Here is a 23,203-nt window from a genome sequence, read left to right as displayed (position 1 = left end):
TTCTTAGACACTCTATCCTTAGGCAGAAAAATGTATGTACTGGGCTAACATAATTTGACCAACTCATCCCTTTTGTTCTGATTCCACAAAAGGAAATAATTTTACACTTATCTATTGGACTCCTTGTCAAGTTCTTAGAGAAAATAAGATGAGAAGAAGATTCAAACATCTGATACCTGCGGCAACTCTATTTCCCAGTATAATTCTTTAAATTGGCATTCTCACCAGTATCTCATGAGTTTTGATTAGTGTGAGCCAGTCCCTCATTTCCAGACCTTCAAAGCTGAGAAGTAGATAATGAAAAAAATAAAAACAAAGGCATTCTCTCACATAACTACAGTACTATTAACAAAATCAGGAAAATTGATATTGATAAACACTTATCAAATTTATAGCCTATATTCAAATTTTATCAATTTTCTCAGTAATATTCTTCATAGCTATATTTTTCTCTCTGACATAACCCTGGAATAATTTTTTTCTTTAAGAAGTCTAGGTTCCTTGATAAATAGAAATCAAAATCTAGGTATTAGGTGTGTTCAATGCTGTCATAACTTTTAGATAATCTCTGTGAACATATCTAGTATATGTACATGTACATGTACACACATGTATGGCTATATCTATAATCACTTCTAAATTTATTTATCTAGATAAGTAAATATTACAAATCATGAGTTTATAGTGGTATTTTCCATTTCAATTCAATACCAATGTTTCTTCTCTTCATATTTATAACTTTCCCTTAAAATACTACTCCCATTGCTTTTAACATGTTTACACATTTGTTTAAACAATTTTAATATTGCTAACCCATATCATTGCAAAAAGCCAACTTATTAACTGAAGTTCAGTATTTGTTTAAAGTTTCTGGTAAAATTACATGCAATGAAATGCATAACTCTTAAGTGTACAATTTGATAATTTTTGGCAAATGTTTACACCTGTGTAACCTGCAACTGCTCTACTTCTGCTAAGCACGGAACAAAACCACCCAGGGAAGAGTCAAGAACATATGCAAGGGGGTGATTATAATGATTGGTCAGAGAGTTTTATTTATTTATTTTTTTAAGATTTTATTTTTAAGTCATCTCTACACCTAACGTGGGGTTCAAACTCACAACCCCAAGATCAAGAGTCACATGCTCTACCAACTGAGCCAGCCAGGCAACCCCCCAGAGAATTTTAGTGAATCAAGGAGAGGAGTGAGGACATGGGAGATGGACAATGAAAAGGAGATAGAATTAGTGGATTTGAGATTCATGCAGGGTTGAGGGATAACATGGGACATTTTCTTATGATGTGTCATATCTCTGTGACAACATAGTGACTGAGACAATAGAGGTTTATTGTCAAAATATGAAAATATATTGAGAATTCATTTGCTTTTGAATAATCCTAATGGCTACTTTTCCCTGGGAACAGCTTTCTCTCTTGAGGCCACTTACAGATTAGTGCATGCATTTATAAATTGCTTTCTACATTTGCTAATCTTAATATGAACATGTGAAATAAAAGAACACAAAACTTGTCTTATGGTTGTTATTATTTATTTTAGATGGCAATTCAGCACTTCCTAGAAAGATGCCATTCAGCTTTACAATTTTAATGAACAAATGCATCACCTTCTAATGAGAGACTTTTGGTCCTGAAACTTGACTGAGAAATTATAGAGTCCTTTTAGAATTTTGTATTCTAAAATAATTATAGTAAGTTATAAAGATCCCTCTAAGAATGTAGTGTGAAATATAACTAGGTTTTCTTCTATCTTGCTTAATAGTGGACAGTATTAATTTTTCCAATTTAAAAAGAAAAAAGATGCCAAAATCACTTTATGAAGCCAACAGAGTTCATTCCAAAATTTCCATATAGGTTATTTATTTTTAGGCTTCAGTTAATAGAATATTTTTGTTTTGCTTCAACTTTAATATAACCTAAAATATGTACATATTCATAGCCTTGTTTCATTTATGTAATTTATATCACCTATATGAAAAACCCGTCACTAATAATCCATGACTGGAGCTGTTATAAGTAGAAGTAAATGGTCACTTACAACACATAAATTCAATCTAGAGTTTACGGACAATAATTTCTGTTGATGTATTCTCTTTATTGCTTCATTAAACAAAATTTTATATTTGTACTACCATATGCTTGGATTAAAGATAGCCTTCAAAAAAATGAATGGTGCAAGGACAGCTGGTATATTTTCTCAGAAGAGTTTGCATTCTATGACCTAAGAAAGTTCATTGAATCTCTTTATAGTTCACATCTCAATTGGTAAAGTGGGATTGGTGGAGGCAGTGACCTGAACTATTGAGTTTAGAGATTTATACAAATTGCAGATTCTTTTTTTTTTTTTTTTTTTTTTTGGTGCAACATGGTTTTTGGTCATTTCATTGCTCTATATGTATATAGAAAAGTATATAGAAAGGAAAAGTATATAGAGAAGGGGAACAAAGGGGAAATATATGTATCACTTTTAAATTTTATGTCTCAAATGTACCAGTAATTATAACTGAGATGTAAACTGGAAGGTTTAAAATAATCGCTTTTTTCTCAAACACACTTTCCAAATTTCTGTTAAACTCTAAAGGTTCTTCTCTGTGTGTATAGTTCCTCTATTATTAACAAATACATTCAACACTGAACTTCAGCAAAGAAAGGGGTGAGACAGAGAAAGGGATGGAGGTAGGAAAATATGTTTACCAGTAACTTTGAGCAAGTTTATTTAATCTTTTTGAATCTCAGATTTCTTACCTATAAATTGAAGACAACAAAATCTATCTTGAAAAGATTGTAATGAGAATTAGAACTAAAAGGTAAAGAATTTAATATTACTGGGGAAAAAGAAGGGACATAATAAAACATCCTTACCATTACATCCTGGAGTCAGGGAGCCTGTGTCCTATCTCTGACTATGTGAGTGGACCTGTTCAACTTTTGCTTTTTCAACAGTAAAAAAGAAATAATACCTGTTTTAGCTATTTCACAGAGTTATTAATAGAATGAAGAAAAAAGTAATGAAATTACCTATATTTGTTGTAAAGTGCTATAGAAATAAATGAAATTAGTGTTTACTAAAGTTCTATTGGAGTTTTGAAATCACTAGTTTATTTGTTTTTTGTATTTGAATAGAGTTGCTTAGGTTGAAATTTTAAGAAATTACTAGATATCAAACATACACAGTCAGAGAAGCAGTCTTTGTATCATTCTCCATTGCTTTTCTTAAAATTTTTAATTAGTTTCAGAGGTGGAATTAAGTGATTCATCAGTTGCATATAACACCAGTGCTCATCACAATAAGTGCCCTCCTTAATGCCCTTCACACAATTACTGCATCCCCCCTACCCACCTCCCCTCCAGCAACCCTGTTTGTTTCCTAAAGTTCAGTATCTCTTATGGTTTGCCTCCCTCTCAATTTTCATCTCTTTATTTTTCCTTCCCTTCCCCTATGTTCATTTGTTTTGTTTCTTAAATTCCATGTATGAGTGAAATCATATGGTATTTGTCTTTCTCTGACTTATTTCCTGTAACATAATACACTCTAGTTCTATCCATGTCATTGCAAATGGCAAGATTTCATTCTTTTGATGGGTGGGTAATATTCCACTGTATGTATATACCACATCTTCTTCGCTTTCTCACATGGCTGATAAGCAGCACCACCAGAGTTGACCTGATGTAGAGCTGAGACCAGGAATTCTTGGCTGCCTCTCATTGTCCCTGGCCTGCCCTCTGACACCTGCTGTGTGAGATTCCCTATTCTCATGTTGAATTTCATCCTCTTGCTCATTGCCTCCATAAGTTACTTCTTAGAAAAAGCAAAGAAGAAACATTAACTTTGAGCATTAAGGAAAATGAGTCATGATGTTAAAAAAATAACATCCTTTTAAGACTTTCTGCAGCATGGTCATAAATATGGTCACTTTTTGTGATAAATATTAGAGGGATTTATCTATTTATTCCCATATTCCATTCTGTATCTTTAAGAAGCCCAGTCTGCTATATTTTTATTAACTTTCTCTTCTTCAATTTATTTGTCAATGACTTTACATATGTGTTTAGAAATTGTGATTTTATTTTCATCTATTTCATGAAACTTTGCCTCTGTTGCAAGATTTGCAATTGTACTTGGTGCTGTAATTACTTGGCATTATATTACCATTATATTATCGGATGTTCTCAGTATCTGGCAATCAGCAAGAAACAGATAAAACAGTACATAATGGGAGAAAATAGAAGCTAGTGATTAAGTCATCAGTGAACATGTATGTGTTATTAAGACTTCTGCATCCCTATACAGACTACAACTGTGGAGAGTCAAGATATACAGAAGATTACCTATAACCTATGAAAGAAGCACTACTATTATTATGCTCATTTCACACAGGAAGAAACTGAGGCTTAGCCATGTTCAAGTTGCAATATTATAAAGTTTTGTAAGTGACAGAGTCAAGGATTGAACCTACATCTGACTCTGACCTCTAAAGACATCCTAGTAAACCATAAAGAACTTCAATTTGATTATATGTTTTTAAGGAAAAGCAGAGAAACAAGGCCAAGGTGAAGGTCAATAAAAACTGTTAATAAAATACACAATTGTGTGATTAAGACCATTAATTTTGCATGAATTCAGAAAAGGATATTGGTTTATAGAATGAAAGAAGATGGGGATTGTAGAGATAATTTAGTAATATGAAAGGCAGGTAAACTGATTGTCCCAAACCACATAATCTTACTGATACAGATGGGTTTTAAAACTACAACTCCTTGCTTTTTCTAAGATAAACTTGTGACAAAATAAAAAAATTATATCTTATTTGTGAGATTCAAACTTTTTAATAATGTACATCATGAAGTTAGCCCAAACTGGATAACATTAACTTGATACCATAGTGATGCAGAAGAGGTGGAGAAAAAATTAGAATGATTCAGCCATTAAACCTGTCTATATGGAAGCTTCAATGTATATCAGACACTATTGGGTCCTGTGGATGCAGAATTAATGAGTAGCTCACAGTGTTAGGGAACAGAGAAACATTTACCAGCAAGGATAATGTAATAAGTGCAATTTGAAAGGCAAATCACGAAATGTGGGCACTCAGAGTGGGGAGGGATTAATTCAGCCTAAAAGATTTCTATTGATCCTGTTGTGGTGTCTCACAGAAGAGATGAGATTTGAGTTTAACAGGCATCTAAGGGGCTGAAGGCTATGCCAATCAGAAAGAACAGCAAAGGTATAAGATCTCATACAGCAAAGTGTGTTAAGGGAATAGCAGGAAATTCAACAAAACTCCAAATATTTATGCAAGAGCCTCAGAAATATATTTTGAAGAATTCTTAGCTTGTAAGAATCGAAAACCATTCTGTTCAGAAAAGCCTTGCTAATTTCAAATTTTGCTTAAGTAAAAAATATCCTTTAGAATACATTTTCACTCTTCCGGTATCAGCATTAGCAGCGTCTCCATTGACACTTACATTTTAATAATTGTCACAAGCTGTAAGTGTTGACCACCTGTGACTAACCACAAACTCTCATCATATTGGATATAATTTTGCCTATATGTCTTTGAAGAAATGTCTAGACTTTGTCAGACTATTTACATTTCAGTTATGAAATTCAATAAAATAAGAGGGTAACTCAAATAGCACTGACTAATGTGAACTGATGCAATGAGAATCTTTCCAGTTCCATGAGCAAAAAAATCTTCCCCGTATGGTATCTGCTGTTTGCAGTCTGTTCTTCTCTCAGAATAGTTACCACTCATAAAGCTTTTTTTTTTTTTCATACAGAAAGCAAAACTTTCTCATTCCTTAACATTTGTTTATACCCCAGTGGAATTCTTTTCCTAGGTTCAAGTTTGTGTGAGCCTGGAGGACATCTATATTATAATACCTTACATGTCTTACATGTCTTCCTCCCAGCCCTGAATAGATTGGATCTTGAGGGAAGGGATGAAATCTCACCCATGTAGTATTTCCAGTATCTGGCACTTAGTAGGTATTTTATCAATGAGAAATAGATGAATAAGTGAATGAAACTAGAGAAAGCCCCACTGATCTGAGTATTGTGAATCTAGAAGAAGTATAACTTAGATGTTTAAGAAAAGAGATTACCTGAAATGTTGGGATTTTATGGAGTCAAAAATAACCCTCTCCTTTTTACCCACTCCTGAGTTTGTAAAGTAAGACACATAAAACAGATGGACATTTCTTTTTTTTTTTTTTAAAGTAAGTTATATTACTGATAAACTGTTTAAAGATAATGATTTAAATTTACAGTAAAAATAATTTTCCAATACTTTATCTCAGGATTGCATAGACTTATCTCCCAAGTTATCAGCATAGCTGGACACTACAGAGCCCTCCCATAGGAGTCTCCTTACTAGTTGGCAAAGAGAAAATTAGATGTATTTGTTCATTCTAGAAATACTAATCATACACCTATTGTGTTCTAGGCAATAGAGTTATGATGTTGAATAGTTTCTGGGCTCACAACGTTGGATGGAAGTGAATAGGTGATTTCAATATAGCATAATGTAGGGCACTAAGGGAGAACAGGAAGAGCTCAAAGCCTGGACTTAGAAAACTTCAGGAATGTTTCCTATGGGATATCCAAGATGTGGCTTGAGAAGAGTAATAGCTCTCTAGTAAAAACGAATGTTCCAGACCAAAAAAATAAATAAATAAAGTAATGAAGCATAAAGAACCCTTTTTTTAAGTGATTGGAGGGTAGAATATGAATGGACAGAGAGATGGAGGGAAGGAAGAAAGAAGAGAAAAAAGAGTATGAAAACAAGGCATAAAAGGTTGGTAGAGGACAGTTCAGGAAGGCTTTGCAAGCAATTTTAGGTACTTTCCACTGGACTCTCTCCTAAATGCAGTAATAGTTAACTGAATGGTTTCCAGCTGGAGAATGACATGTTATTTTGTCCACTTTGTGAAATATGTTAGGGAAGATGGCAGGAGGATCATTTGGGAGACATGAACATCAGTAGAGGCAGGAAGATTGGAGAGAAGTAGACAGATTTGAGAAGCATATAGGATGCACTGTCAAGAGGAATTGGTGGCCGGTTAGCTGAAGAAGGAGGAGTCAAGCCCAATGCCATTGTTCTCTGGCCTAAGTGGAGAGTTGATGTGCCATTCTCTAATCAAAGTAAGATGGGGGGTCAAAGAGGGTGATTTAGGCCTATGATAATGAATTAATTGTTAGATTGATGAGTTTGGGGAGTCTGGGGATCATTATTGGCAGTAGGATATACAGAAAAATGAAACACAAATATAATCTGGGCTGGAGATAAAGATTTGAAGAACATTAACAAGATGATAAGTTGATCCAGGTGTTGACATTGCAAAACCTAAAATGGAAGAAATACTGAAAAACTAAAATACTCCACTGAAAGTTAACCCAAGATATAAAAATGATTTTGAAAAACAGATCCTTTGTTTTAAGTACACTGACATTGGAAAATCGAGTTAAAATCCTCACCAGAGGTAAGAAAGCAGATCCAACATCACTGAAAATCGCAGAGCTGGGAAGGACAGAATTGAGAGATTTTTCTCAGAATTCAAAAGAAAAAGATGAAGGGCGCCTGGGTGGCTCAGTTGGTTAAGCGACTGCCTTCGGCTCAGGTCATGATCCTGGAGTCCCTGGATCGAGTCCCACATCGGGCTCCCTGCTCAGTGGGGAGTCTGCTTCTCCCTCTGACCCTCCTCCCTCTCATGCTCTCTGTCGCTCATTCTCTCTCTCACAAATAAATAAAATCTTAAAAAAAAAAAAAAAAAGAAAAACAGATCCTTTGGAGAGTAGTTTTTACAAAAGATTCAAGTATTCCCCATGGGCAGTTATAAAGCAATCTATCTGCAAAGGTACATTTAGTATGTAATATGGGCTAATTGCCATGGATTTATTTGCTAAAGGTGGTTTTGGTTTGTTTGTTTGTTTTTCTCAGTTACAACTGGAAGAAAATTTCTCCCATGTTCATTTTTGCTCAGTATATGATTTGGAACAACTCACTACAATTAGCAACTTCAGTTCAGAACATTGCCAGGATTGAAAAAGCAAATTGGGACATGTCCTACAAATTAAAATGCATTGCCAAGTATCTTCAGGGTGCCTTAGCTCTATATGATTAGCTTCCCCATTCATCATGTGTTCATGCAGAATTTTACCATTCTGTCTTCAGAGAATACAGGTGCCCAATAATCAAGATGTAACTGAGTTAGAGGATTCTACTGCTGGAAGAAAACTTAGAATCTACAAAAGCCAAACCTCATTCAAGAATTATATATCTTGGAAAAATCTTTAAGGCTGTTTGGGGCAGTTTGCAACTGTGGGTAAAGATCCATTAGTGAGCTGTGAAATCACTTTGGTAGGTTACTACTTGCTTGTTTAAAAAACTGAAATAGAATAAAAATAGAGTAAAATAGACTAGAATAGAAAATACCAAAGCATGTCACACATGGAACAGGTAAATATTGTTTTGTGGAAAAACAAGCATGGATAGGACTAGAGAAGAAAAGCATTTTAGTGACAATAACAACCTGAGTAAATGTGGGAAAGTAAGAAAAAATAAGGAATGTGTGGGGAATATCAAATGGTTCACAATAGTTATTGTTGAATATAAATGCAGATGACTTATGAGAGATAAAACTGGACCATTACCGGAGCCCATATTGCATTGGGTCGTGAAAAATATTAAGGAATTAATATGTCATTCAGTAGGCAACAGAGAATCATGGAAGGTTTCCGATCAGGGAATCAACATGATAGAAAGTTTAATCCTAGAGCTTTATGTAAGGTTACCCTGTACAGAGATCAGGTAGCATTTGTAGCAATAATTCAGACATAAGGAACTTAAAATCTATATGTGCCGAATTTCTTCCTGACTCAGGGCTTTCTATGGGATGTTTCCTTTGTCTGGATGCTCTCCACCATAGCTGCTATCACCACCTTATGTTTAAGTTATTTTCTTCTAGTCTTTCATATATCAGTGAAATTTCCTCTCTCAGAGAAATTTCCTGACCTTCAACACTAGGTTAGGGTATAGATCACACTTACAACAATCAAATAACTAATGTGCGATTATTTAGTTTCTGTATCATCTGGCAGAATGTAAGGTCCGTAGCAGAGGGAATTTGTCTTGTTCAAAGCAATAATCTCAGCAATTAGAGTGGTGCCTTTTACACTGTTGATTATTAATAATTTTTTTGTTGAAAAAATGAGGAAGTGTTGATAGTGATCACAGGAAGAAAATTAAGTGCAGAGGACATTGTAAAGGAAAACTCAGCAGGACCCAGGGATTTACTAGGTATTGAAGCAAGGAAAAGGAAAGAGCCAAAGACTCTCATTCCTTCTTTCAACAAGCATTTGTCCCATATACTGTCTATGTCAGGCACTGTGCTGGACCCTGGGAAAATGGAGATGAGTAAGACATAACTTCATAGTCAGAAGTTAGAGCAAATTCTTATATAACACTTACTATATGCCAGGTACTGTTCAAAGCACGTGATATACAGTAACCTGATAACTTCACAAGGAAGGGACTATTATCATCCCCATTTTATAGATGAGGAAACTAAGACAAAGAGAGACAAATAACCTGCCTAAATTCACTCTAAGTGGCAGAGTAGGGATTCGGTTCCATTTTCTTAATTACCCTGCTTTCCTGCTTCTCCAGCCTGAAGCAAGGAACACAGACAGGTAAGCAGATTGTCACAAAGTGACATACTAGTATATGCATACACGTGGTCCAGAAGTAGCCCAGAGAATGAAGTGTAACTATCTATTAGAAAGGGAGGGTCAAAGAAGGCTCAATAGGGGAAAGGGACATGGAACTGAGTTTGGGGGATAAATTGGAGTTTGCCATGTGGGAAACATGATGGAGAGAGCACTCTAGGTGATACCTCTTCAAGATCAGAAAGTATGAAATAACATGATGTTTAGGGGGATCTACAATAAGTTTGGAATTTCTGGAAAATTCCTGGAAGCAGAGGACAACAAATGAGGCTAAAGAGGTTAGTGGGAGAGGTTTGTCTGCTATCCTAAGGAGCTGAGACCTAATTCTGAAAGCTGTAGGGAACACAGAAACATTATAAGCAGGAGGGGTGGGTAGCATAAATACAAGATCAGACTCGCTTATTAGAAATACCGTGAAGCTGATAGACTGAGAGGGTGAGGTAGAAGCAGAAAGACAGATTAGGAGGCCACTGTAATCAGCCGGGCAAGAGATTATGGGACAAATTTAAGGCAGTAATAGTGGACACAGAAAAAAAAAGGATCTATGTATGCTGCAGAACTTGGAGAGGCACTGGATGTTGGGAGAGAAAAGGAGAAAGTAAGGTCTTTTCAAGTTTCTTGACTTATAACATCAGACAACTAAAGGGTGGATGGGACAACCAACCAAGGAGAGGAGGATTTCAGAGATTAATGATGGTGGATTCCATCTGCAGCATGTGTCATTAGGGATAGCCTGACTTTCTGTGTAAAAAGTGTTATATGCAAACAATGAATCATGGAACACTACATCAAAAACTAATGATGTAATGTGTGGTGATTAACATAACATAATAAAAAAAAGTGATATACTCAGTAATGTGGGGTCTCCACTAAGTAAAATGTTTGAAGTTCATCATGGAAGCCATGAGTGTGAATAAAGTCACTGAGAAGGAACAAAGCAAAGATTTGAGGGCTGAACATAGAACCTTGGGGGATTGATCATAGCAGGGGTGGGAAGAAGGGGAGCCAGGGAAGTAAAGTAAATGTGACCAGAGAGGCAGGAAGATATTCAGCCAATGCATCACACATCACAGAAGCAACCTCTCCATGACTGCCATCTGGCAAATTCCTATGTTTGTTTTTCCATGCTCACTACTTTGGAAAGGTTTCCTTGATTGCCCTTTTCATGTAAATGATTCTTGTCCTTTGTTACCAACTGCTTTGGAAAGGTTCCCTACTTTGGAAAGGTTTCCTTGATTGCCCTTTTCAATGTAAATGCTTTTTTTTTTTTCTTCTTTTAATTTAATTTAATTTAATTATGTGAGTCACCATACAATACATCATTAGTTTTTGATGTAGTGATCCACGATTCATTGTTTTCATATAACTCCCAGTGCTCCATGCAGTAGGTGCCCTCTTTAATACCCATCACCGGGCTAACCCATCCCCCCACCCCCCTCCCCTCTAAAACCCTCAGTTTGTTTCTCAGAGTCCATAGTCTCTCATGGTTCGTCTCTCCCTCCGATTTCCCCCCTTCATTTTTCCTTTCCTTCTCCTAATGTCCTCCATGCTATTCCTTATATCCCACAAATAAGTGAAACCATATGATAATTGACTTTCTCTGCTTGACTTATTTCACTTAGCATAATCTCCTCCAGTCCCATCCATGTTGATGTAAAAGTTGGGTATTCATCCTTTCTGATGGCTGAGTAATATCAATGTAAATGCTTCTTGTCCTTTGTTACCAACTGCTACTTGTGTATAACTTGCATTTTATAGAAACTATCCCCTCACATTTCTGTCTGAACATCTGTCTTAATGTTTGACTGTAAGCATCTTGAGGACTAGAATAATAATCACATTTCCAATAGAAGATGCTTAATAAATGTGTGTTGAATGGAACACTTTGGGAAACACTAGATACCATTTAGACTCCCTCAGAAAGGGCCAGTACAAAATACATCTAATTCTATTCCCACTTGATGTTCCTAGAGTATGGTTACTTGCAGTTCTCAAAATAACTCATGTTGATCTCTTGTCCTGGAAAACTCATCTCCTATTAATTGCCTAGTAAAGTCCTACTAATCTTCTTTCAGAGCCCAATTACATCTTCCAGGAGGCCTTTGTCACTGCCAGCCCAGACATCAAGCCACCATCAAAGCCCCCAGATGCAAAAGTTAATCATCCTTCTTCTGCACAAACTTTGTCTTATGCATATTTCTGATTGCAATTTTTTTTGCTCTGACCACACACTGTGGTTCTGATGCGTTTATCTCTGTGTCTCACATCCTAAACTGTGAGCTTCTTGAGTGAAAAACAAATGTCTTGAACATCTGTGGCTCCAGCAGCTATCACAGAAGCCAGCACATGGTGGGTTCTTGGGAAATGAGTGAGGAATTGGATGGTTCACATCTTGTGGCCATTACGTGGACTACCACTAGAGGGCACTAGCAGCTCAATCAGACTGGAAGTGCTTGAGGTGTTCCCACAGGCTGAGACTTGGGGACAAGGCTGTTTGTGAAGGTACCAGACCTCAAGCCTGGACTTCTGTATTTCACCAGGGCAGCAGGACAGAAGGTGGTTGCTCTTACTTCTGCCTCAGCTTCTCTGCACTGAATACCTTATTGGATTTCTAATTACCTTCTCTGCCTCCATGCTGACATACAATGTGTTCCGCTTACCACATCAGGTGGGTCTAAGGAACAGCTTTATTCAAGTCTTCTTAGCATATTGTACAAGACCCTGTGCACTTGCCCAACCTGCCTTTGCAATTGTATGTCTGCCCCTGGTCCTGATCTTCCCCGGTACTACAAAGGCTCAAGAAACGTTTGTTGAACTGTGAAGTCATGATTTTTCCACCAGGGGCCATTAGGTAACAGACTGAGACTAGTGATTAGTTCCAAATGATCTGGGCAAGATAGAGGAGGGCAAAAATGAGGAGACCCTGAGGTCAAGCTAAGATTTCTGAGGTAAATGCACACTTGATTACCTAGTAGCTGGAGCCTTATCTGACCTTAAACTGGTTTTACTGTTTAATCCCTGTGTGGAGTCATTCAATTTTTAAGGTGCTATTTTTAGTTTATCAAAAATTAAATATGTTCTCCCCTCCCAGATTCCAGTGGAGAAGTATATCTGTCATATTAAGATACTTTTATCAAGTTCAATAGCCTTCTTGTCAGAAGTTTGTTGCAGTTAGTCACTCAGAATTATAAATATCTTTAGTCTCAGATGTGGTTGTGTTGGAGGAAGGGAGGGTGAAAAATGAGGAGGAGAAGAGTGGCAGTTGACTTTTTAAAAACTGCCATGTTAAGTGTTTTGAGTTGCTTCTATTGTTCTTCCTCAGGATTTGAGGTTTATTGAAAATGCTGATCTGAATGGGTATGGCCCCATGTTGGTAAAGTTGTGGGGGGTGGTTGGTGTTTTTCTTGGCCCTGTGTTCATATTGTTTTTTCTGCAAGGGATAGTGGTATTTCTCTTGAAGAACTATAAGTAACTTATTTTCATCTTGTAAACAGTGTGCGTAACTGATGGTGTTTCCCTCTGTGCAGTGGTTGTGTTTGTGCAATGGCTGAAAGTTTTGTCTCACTTCTAGTAGACTCATTTTTCAAATTGAAAAAAATAGCAACCATTATTGAATACTTAATACGTTCCAGACACTGAACCTATGTGCACGTAATCCTCACTACTTATAGTAATTTATGAATTAAGTTCTACTTTTATCTCCATTCTATGGTTGGAAAAAACTGAGAGAGGAAAAATTGAGTAAAGTGCCCAAGGGTTACTCAGCGCTAGTTCTTTGTGATGCCAAAGTTTGGGTGGCAGGTATGACATTCAGACCACAAATACAGATAAATATAAATTCTCTCATTTATTTATTTATTTATATTATTTTTTAAAGATTTGATTTATTTATTTGACAGAGAGCGAGAGAGCACACAAGCAGGGGGAGCAGGAGAGGGAGAAGCAGACTCCCTGCTGAGCAGGAAGCCTGATTTGGGGCTCCATCCCAGGACCCTGGGATCATGACCTGAGCCAAAGGCAGATGCTTAATCGACTGAGCCACCCAGGTGTCCTTATTTATTTATTTTAGAGAGAGAGTGAGAAAGCGCATGAGTGGGAGGAGCAGAGGGGGAAGGAGAATGAGGGGAAATGAATCTCAAGGAGGCTCTGCAGAGCCTGATCTGGGGCCAATCCCAGGACCCTGAGTCCTCTACCAGAGCGGTAACCAGGAGTCTGACACTCAATGGGATGAGCCACCCAGGCACTCTTCATTTACTTATTTTTATAGAATTAACCAAAATTGTTCTCTAAGTTTGTTTTGCCAGGGTGGTAGAAAATTCAATCTAAATCACTACTGGAACTCACCATACCATGGAGCTGTGTTATGGTCCTAGAGTTAGTTGTAGGTAGTACCACATCATCTAAGAGGCAGTCATTGGTCTCCTTACTGAGTACCAGTGAGATTCTCACTGTTCTAGACTATAATTTGATCCTTCTGACCTGGCCACCCTCCTGTTCCATCTCACATTTGAGTCTTCAAAGCGGATCTTTGTAGTTTAGAAGTTTGGAACTCCGGTGCCCAGGGTGCCACTCTCACGGCACATCAAGGAGACATTCCCGTCATGTGCCACCTCCCTGGAAGGCTGTTTTTGCTACTGAACAATGTGTGGTCCCAGACTTTGACCCTTTTCCTGAGTTTCTCAAAATTCCTCTCTACTCTCATCCTCAGGGTAATAGTAGTATAGTTTCTTCAACAAGCTCTCACTTCACACCACAAAGAGTCCTTCACTTTAAACATCTTTTGTTTTCCACTCTGCAAAAATCCCAGAGGCTAAGAAATAACAAAGGTCTATCTGTGAGATAAGAAAGTACAGGAAAAATAAAGGTAAGCTAATATTCCCATAAATTGTTCTGGCACATGCCTTTTTTTAAAGGTTTATCAGATGGGTTAGTCTGAACTGATATGAATTGGCTAATGAGATATAATGAGTTTTGATGACTGTGTCTTTCTCTGAAAATCCGTTTTATAGAACCCATTGCCAGGAATAGTAGTGTTTCTCTTAAACCTCTGGTTTATTTTTATGTTATGGATACCCTGAGTCATATGGCAGGCATTTCCCTTCCTGTAGGTCTTTTGGAGACATTTTGATCAGCTAAGTGTCTGTGTATTCTAATATTCCTAAGAAATACTTTCTAGGCTGAAATTTTTGAAATAAAGAGAGATTTGTTTTAAAAATACCCACATTATCATATATGTCAGGACATGGTGGGGAGGGAAGTCTAATGAAAGTGGTCTCTGATTCAGTCTTTTAAAAAGAATTTTTAACATTTCTCTTTTTAAATATCTAGATTTTAGATTTTTATGTTTAACTAAGAAATATGGTGTTAATACTAAGTAACACTTGTTTAGACCTGATATCACAAGTGTATATATATATATATATATATACAACCCAAGAACATATAGTGCCTTCATCTTTGTTTCTTAAGTATTTGCTTTTCCTCCATGGAGTTGGGGGGAGGGAAAGTCAGCCCAGAAGGCACAAAATTGTGCCTTCCAGCTGGAAGCAAAGCACAGTATGGATTTGCATGTACTTACACCTCCTCTGCCCCAAGGCAGCTCCACAGACTTGAACCTCCCCACCCTTCAGAACAGGAGAGAATTGAATTTATTTCCACTTAAGTTCCTGGAGGTTGCCATGTTCCCCGTGGGCACTCAGTATTGACTAAATTGAATGTTCCCTGTGTTATCTTCCTTTCTCTCTTTTTCCTTCCCTGGTCCTCTGGCTATTTCTTGGGGCCTTGACAATTTATATATAAATATATATTATTTATATATATATATCAGTGTGAGGCCTCTCTATTTTAATATCACTTCTTCATGTTTGTTTGTTCTGTGTCTGGGTCTTTTCTCAGTTTCTCTTGGAATCGCCCCTCTCTGTTTTCTTTCTCTGAGATTTCCCCTCTGTTCTTCCACTCCTCCTCTCCATCTCTCTGTCTCTCTCTCTCTATCATACGCACATGCACATACCTTTCTTTATTTGTTTTTGCTCCCCTCCTAGAGTTATCATCTGAAGGGGTTCAGAATAAGCTTCCCCAAAATGTGCTACTTTGGCATGTAGATTCTTTGGGCTCAAGTCAGTCAAGGCCCAAAAGACTCAGGAAGAGCTTTTTACCATCCTCTTAGCTACCTACAAGAATTTAGATAGAGGGCCTAGTGTAGGAAGAGAGCAATCACCAGATATAACTACAAGGAATATGGGGCAGGGTGGTAAACTGGGGGGGAAGGAAGTGCAGGAGGGCCTGAAGGCCAACTTTCTGTGTCCCATTATCTCTGCTTTGCATGGCAAACATTTGTTTACCACACATTTGCTCTTCCCATTTTCCCATGAATTGTCTTTCTCCCCTTTGATGTCTCAGACTCTTACCCCCTTCTCCTTAGTTCAGGATGACATATAAGCCTTAGTTGCCTGACTGGTTGGGGGTCTCATATTGGGACTCTCCATATACCCTCTCCTCCATATACCCTCTTAGATAGCAATGGGACTCTCATATGTATGCAATTAAATTTGGGACTCTCATATGTATGCAATTAAATTTGTTTTCCTCCTGTTAATTTTTCATATGTCAATTTAATTAGTAGACCAGCCAAAAGAACCTAGAAGTGTAGAGAAAAAATTTTTCCCCTACACATCAAAAATCATTGCCTTTTTTCAAGAAATTCGACACATTTGAAAATTTTTTTATAAATGCTCAGAATAATTAATTTTACACTTTTTCCCCTTAAAAAGCATTTTCAGTCCCTAAATATGAGAATGCGGGAAAAGTGAATTCATTTATATTAACCACAATATGGTCTAAGTCATGTAGAGTGATTGTGTCAGCTCTCTTCTGAATTTTCTGTTTGCAGTCTGCCCGGACAGCACTGCATTCCTCTGCTCTTTCTGACACAAATACAGCGACATTTCACCAGGCGACTATTAGCCTAGAGGGAATACTAACTTCCCCCTTCCCCTAGAGTTTATATCCCATTCCAGTAATTTGGCCCCAGATACTGGCACAGAAACACTGGTTGCATAAAGTCCTTGGAGCCTGATACTTACTTTTTGTCCTCTGTGCCTCCAATTTTAAAGACTAAAATGGGACACTGGTTTGCTACGACTTTCCTACAGCCACTTTCTGGTGAAGATTTAAAGGGTGTGATCAACCTCCTCTGGGGTTTCACACAAGTTACTGTACTGCCTTGGGAATTAAAATTAATCCTCCAAACATCACTGGTGCCTGGAAAGGTAACAAACTAATTGCTATCTAAGAGGGTATATGGAGGATTGAACTTTACAGTGTCCCTGGTATGGATAGACTATAAGCAAAACCTCTGCCCTTATGTTTAGGAGAAAAATCATATTTTCTTTTCCCTTTAAGCTCTCATTATTGAGAGCCTAACATGTGCCAAGCACTTTTTGCAAAATATCTCATTTACTCTTTAGAGCAACCCTGCAAGTTAATATGATGACCGCCCCCCCCCCCCCGCCCACCAATTTGGCAGATGAGAAACTGAGGCTGTTAAATGACTTGACAAAAATCATAGTAGAGTTGGAACTTGTTATGTATGAGTATGAGTATTTTTATGTTATTGAAGTCAATTTTTATGCCTAGAAGAGGGATACACAAGATTTTTTTGGTGCACAATTAATATTTAATTTATTTGAAATCCTTATTTTTCTTAAGCTTGTATGTTAGTTTACAAATTTAATTAAGAACTCATAAATCTAGCAAGTCTTATCATTATTTTGAAGGAATACTTTACAACTTAATTAAATTATTTGAATATTTAGCCACATTTATCAATGTGATATATTTTTATTTCCTTTTTAAGTACATTGTGTGACTTAACAATCTTCCCAATAACTTAAGTAGTTCTTACAAATCTAATAAATTAAATTTATAGATATGGTGAACTGCAGGCTCTCTTAAATGTTCCAAGTGAAATTTCAATCTGAAATTAAAAGTCTAAAGCAATGAATCAATTACTCATTTTTAACTTGAAATTATAAGGTTAGGCTGTTTTTCTAATAGACCTAATTTTCTTGACCAGTAAAATAATTAAACTTCAAAAATAAGCACAGATTCCTAAATGCAGATATTTTAGGGCTAACTTTTATATTTTGGTTTTCTTATACATAACACTAAATTTTGCTATCATTAAAAGATAAGGGGGCGCCTGGGTGGCTCAGTTGGTTAAGTGACTGCCTTCGGCTCAGGTCATGATCCCAGGGTCCTGGGATCGAGCCCCGCATCGGGCTCCCTGCTCGGCGGGAGGCCTGCTTCTCCCACTCCCACTTCCCCTGCTTGTGTTCCCTCTCTCGCTGTCTGTGTGTGTGTGTGTGTGTGTGTGTGTGTGTGTGTGTGTGTCAATTAAATAAATAAATAAAATCTTTAAAAAAAAAAAAAATTTAAAAAAGATAAGGACACAATATCTCCCCAATAATTTTGATGTTACTTTCCTCAAGTAATTTTAGGGGCTGCCTTCTCAGTTTTCTGGGGTTTCTTAAAAACATGACTGGACCCTTATCTGCTTTATCTGTAATGCCGTTGGGACACATTGAGCCTTATTTACGTAGGTCAATTCTCTCTATGGTAGACAGCGTTCTAAGATGACCCCAAAGATTTCTGCCCCTCGGTGTACACAACCTCTATAACCATCTCCCCTTAAGCATGGGTAGAACTTGTGAACATGAATTATCACCCCTGCAGTTGTTATGTCACATGGCAAAAGGAGTTTCCCAGATGTAACGAATTTCCATATGTAATGAATTTGAGTTCGTCAAAGGGGAAAAAATTTCCTGGGTGGGCCTGATTTAATCAGGTTCAGGTGAGCCTTAAAATAAATGAGAAGTAGTGACAGCACTTTCCTGCTGGCCTTGGAAAGGGACTTTCAAGCCTCAGATGAGATCATAGCCCTGGGTGACACCTTGGTTTCAGTCTGATGAAACACTGAGCAGAAGATCCTGCTAACCCACACCCAGAGTCCGCCATAGGAATTGTGAGATAATAAATTTGTTTTGCTTTAACCTACTAAGTTTGTGGTGATTTGTTAGAAATGGATAAAAAACTAATACAGTCTCTAACTGGGGTGCTCTCACCATCTGTGTGCTTCAAGGTCAAATTTTACATACTTAAATCTTCTGTTTACTAACAGAGATCTGAACCCACTCCCACCACCACCACCCCCTAGGCTGTTGTCCCTTGATAGAATTTTGCATCATTTGCTACTGCTACCTGAGATATTTAAATATCTTCCTAACTACAAGAACTCTGTCGAATTTCTAAGTTCCTGTAGATAGTAACTTGAGGGAGCTCCTCTGTGTTTCTTATATTCTTCCTGTATTTGGGCCATAACTCTTCTAGACAGTACAATGACATCCCACTAAATTCTGTATATCTTTCATCATTTTGTCTAACTATTCCAATGTCAGTTTCTGGAAAACACTAGATTCCAAATCTATGATTCTAGAGTCAGACTCCTTCTACTCTTCCCTTTAGTAAACAAGGATAAGCTAGGTTTTGATGAACAGTCATGAGTGCTGAAATGATATTGAGATTCCTATTGTCCCTCACCATCCTGAGAGCATTCTAAAATTTCTCTGACTTGTGCTTCTTGGGTTTTCTCTGGTTTCTCTAACAAGATAGTAATTATATTCTAACAACATCACTTACTTAGTCCCTCAAAAATGTATAATAAGCCTTCATCAAGCAATCCTTAAGTCCACTTGTGCATTTATTCATTAAGCTTTTCTCTTAACAGTACAATGATAGCTGATCCATAATGCACAATACTCTGAGACGTACCAAGCATAAGAGATAAAATTCCTATTCCATAAGACTTTATGACCTAGCTGGAAACAAGGTATGGATACAAAAAAAATTCATAGTTTTGCAAACAAAATAATTTATGTTAAGTGATACATGTTAAGTGATATCACTGGTAAAAATAATAAGTGGAGGTATAGATGAGGTTAAGTTAAAAAACTTCATGGAGCAAGTAGAGTTCAAGTTCATTTATTCATTCAACAAACATATATTTAGAATTGCTGATGTGTCAGTCACCGTGTTAGGCTCTGAGGGTCCAAGAATAAGGCACAGTCACCCTCTTCATCAAGCTTACATTGTAGCCAAGAAAACAAAAACATAAGAAAAGTATGAGGACACACACTATGATAAGCACCATTACAGTGGTGTATACAATATATAATGCAAAGCAAGTGGAGAGAGGGATTGGGCTGGAGATGAGAATGGGTGGAAGTCTGTGGGGAGGGACCATTTCAAGAGGTGATATTTTTGCTGAGCCTCATAGCCTGAATAACACTTGCCTTTTGTTAGCCGTTTCCTGCACAACAAGAACTGCCCCCAGGCTCTTTACACTAATGAACCTCATATAATCCTCACAACAACTTCATTCGATCAGGGATATGATGGCAGTGGGGAGTAATTCCTGAAGAGGACGCTAAAGTCATCCTGTCACACCTTGTCTTCTCCTCCACCACTGCTCCAATCAAAGCTATTCTCATCTCTCTCAGACTTTGGCTGAAGCTGCTCTCTCAGCTGCTGCCATGGCCTTACACCTGGTCTCTTTGTGATCTTTTAAAAACACCAATCAGATAATGTCAGTGCTCTGAACAAACTTTCCAGTAGCTTCCCATCTCACTGGCTTTAAAACCCAAGGTTCTTACCATGGCTTTCAAGATCCTACATGATTTTTAAGATCCTACAAGATCTTCAACTCCTATGACATCATTTCCTACCACTCTCTCCTGACTCCATCGCTCTACAGCCCCCTTTCCCTCTCTTTGCTGCTCCTCAAATGTGCCAAGAATGCTCCTTGCTGATCCTCTTGCCTGGAACACTGTCTCCCAGATATTGGCACACCTCACTCCCTCCTCCATTCAGGTCTCTGATCAAATGTCATCTTCTCAGAAAAGCCTTCCTGACTAGCCTGTGGAAAACATTACCCACTCTCCTTTCCAGTCCCACATCTCTGAATCCTTACCCTGCTTTCATCATGACTTTTACTGGATATTTTCTGTCTTCCTCAATGAGAATAAAGGCCTTGAACTTTATACAGTTCTTTATCCCCAGTGTGCAGCACAAAGGCTAGCACTAGAAGCTCAGTAAATATTGTTGCATTTGTGCATTCATGAATGAATGAAATGACTTGTCAACGTCACACTCTGGGTGTTTGGCAGAGCCGGCCTTTGGATCCAGTCTTGCCTAATTCCAGACTCCAAGTTCTTAAATACTTCTTACTCCTGAGGAAGAAGAGGAAGAATAAGTTGACACTGGGGAAAGCTGGAGCATACAGGATGTGAGAAAGACTTCACTTTCCTGAAGGTGAAACTAGGAAGATGGTTTGGGACAGACCAGGAAGGATCAGGAAGTCTTGAAAAGAAGCTCACAATTTCCCCTGTGGACATGGAGAGAAGGCTTGCAGCATGGTGTTAAGAGCCCCTCTAAATGCTAATGGTAAGAGCTTGAGACTGTCTGAACTGCAGAAAGGGCATTTATATACACTCTAATGGCACTCAGATTTTTTTCATCTCCATTAGATTTCTACAGAACACTGCAATCTAAAAGGGACCAAGTGGAGAATTTAGTAAATAGATTCCTTCTTGGTATTTTTCACACCTGACTTGGTATAGACTTTTTTTTTTAAGATTTTATTTATTTGACAGAGAGAGAGTGTGAGCACAAGTAGGGGGAGCGGCAGGCAGAGGGAGGGGGAGAAGCAGGCTCCATGCTGAGCAGGGATCCCAATGTGGGGCTCGATCCCAGGACCCCGGGATCATGACCTGAGCTGAAGGCAGACTTTTAACGACTGAGCCACCCAGGCACCCTGGTATAGACTTTTAAAAGCTGAAGTTTCACATTATGGTTGGATTTGCTCTCCAATCTCTTTTGGTGATCATTCTGCATATTGTTAATCATAATTATTATACTTCTTTTTTAATGCAAATGTGTATATGTTGTCCTTGGTCCCTGTTGAGCAGCATCCTTTTATTTTTATTTTATTATTATTTTTGTATGTGTATATGGTGGGGTAGGCAAGGGGAGAGGTGAGTCTCAGGTTTCTGAATCCATACGTCCTGATATTTCTTATGGCCAGGGAAATAATGGAAGATGGTTTCTTTTCAGTTCAATTCTAGGTTCTTTATATGATGGATTTTGTTTATTGCTCTTGATACTTATTTTCCAATGAAGTCCCTAAGTAATTTCTCTCTGTTTTTAAATTTCCAAAGTTTTGTTATCCTCTCTGGTGCATTAGAGAATATGAATGTGAGCTGCCTGATTTATGTCAGCTATTATTTTCTATCTGGGTGGCTATGCTAGGTTTCATAATATGCCAAAGCTCATATTCAAATACAGACTATAGGCCAGCATGTAAACAAGAGCAGAGAAATATTTTCTTTCTTCCACTGAGTAACTCAAAATAAGGGTGGGAAAAGGCAGCTTCATATGGGTTTAATCCTGGCTGGAAAACAATGAAGCAACAACACTGTCTCTTTCGTTTTGGTGGTAATCAAAGCATGCAAAGCTGTGGCTGTTGACCCTTTGAAAAGCAGCAGAACTGTACCATGTATGCTGGCAAGCAGCACCCTGGCCTTTTTCCAAGCTGAATAGAGAACAGCCCCAACCAGCCCGCTGACTGAGCCGGAAAAGCAGCAGCACCGTTGTGTTGCAGGAGACGCCTAAGAGGGATGAAGGGCACCAGAGAGATAGCTTTTTATGCTCTCAGGCAGAATCAAAGCTTCGGAAAAGCCACCATGCAAAGAATCAATACTAAAGGCCCAGAGAGAACCACAGATACAGGAAGGGAAGCTCAGGAGTGGCAAAATATATGTTGACCCTCATTTTCCAGTCGGCCTCCCAGGCTTTTAAAATCACTGGAGATGCTGGGAAAGGGGCATGTACTCTTCTGTAGTAAAAAAGTAGGCCTTGATTTGTGTATTTGGGATTTTTTTTTCCTTGTGATGGAGGGACATGGGATATGGCAGTGCTGTTGTTTACCCATGCATTTGTGCAAATGAGGAAAAGGCCCTTCTTCCTTAGAGATCCTTCCCCCATCTGCCCAGCACCTTCGTGTTGTGAACATCATGCATGTAATTTGCAGCCATCTGAGACAGAGTGAGCCATAGTACACTGCAAGAGTGTGGGAGGTTTCTTAGGAAAGCAAAATGCTTGAGAGCTCCTGAATTTGTCTGGTGTTTGAGGAAGTTTTCCCCCTTTTTTTATACCACCTTCACTTAGATTTACATGCGGCTGATCTACTACTGGATCTAAATCTGTGCTAAATCACCCCTTTGCAACATGCAAATTAACCCCCCAAAATCTAAATCCAGTGCATCAGGAGAATTTCCACTTAAGGTTGTTCTGCTCCATCTTGTTGGTTTATATTTTATTTATGTTTTGTTAATAATAAATGTA

This window comes from Phoca vitulina, unplaced genomic scaffold, assembly GCF_004348235.1.
Source record: "Phoca vitulina isolate PV1807 unplaced genomic scaffold, GSC_HSeal_1.0 scaffold2, whole genome shotgun sequence".
Lineage (NCBI taxonomy): Eukaryota > Metazoa > Chordata > Mammalia > Carnivora > Phocidae > Phoca > Phoca vitulina.
The sequence above is the reverse complement of the archived record's forward strand: the minus strand, read 5'-3'. Positions refer to the sequence as shown.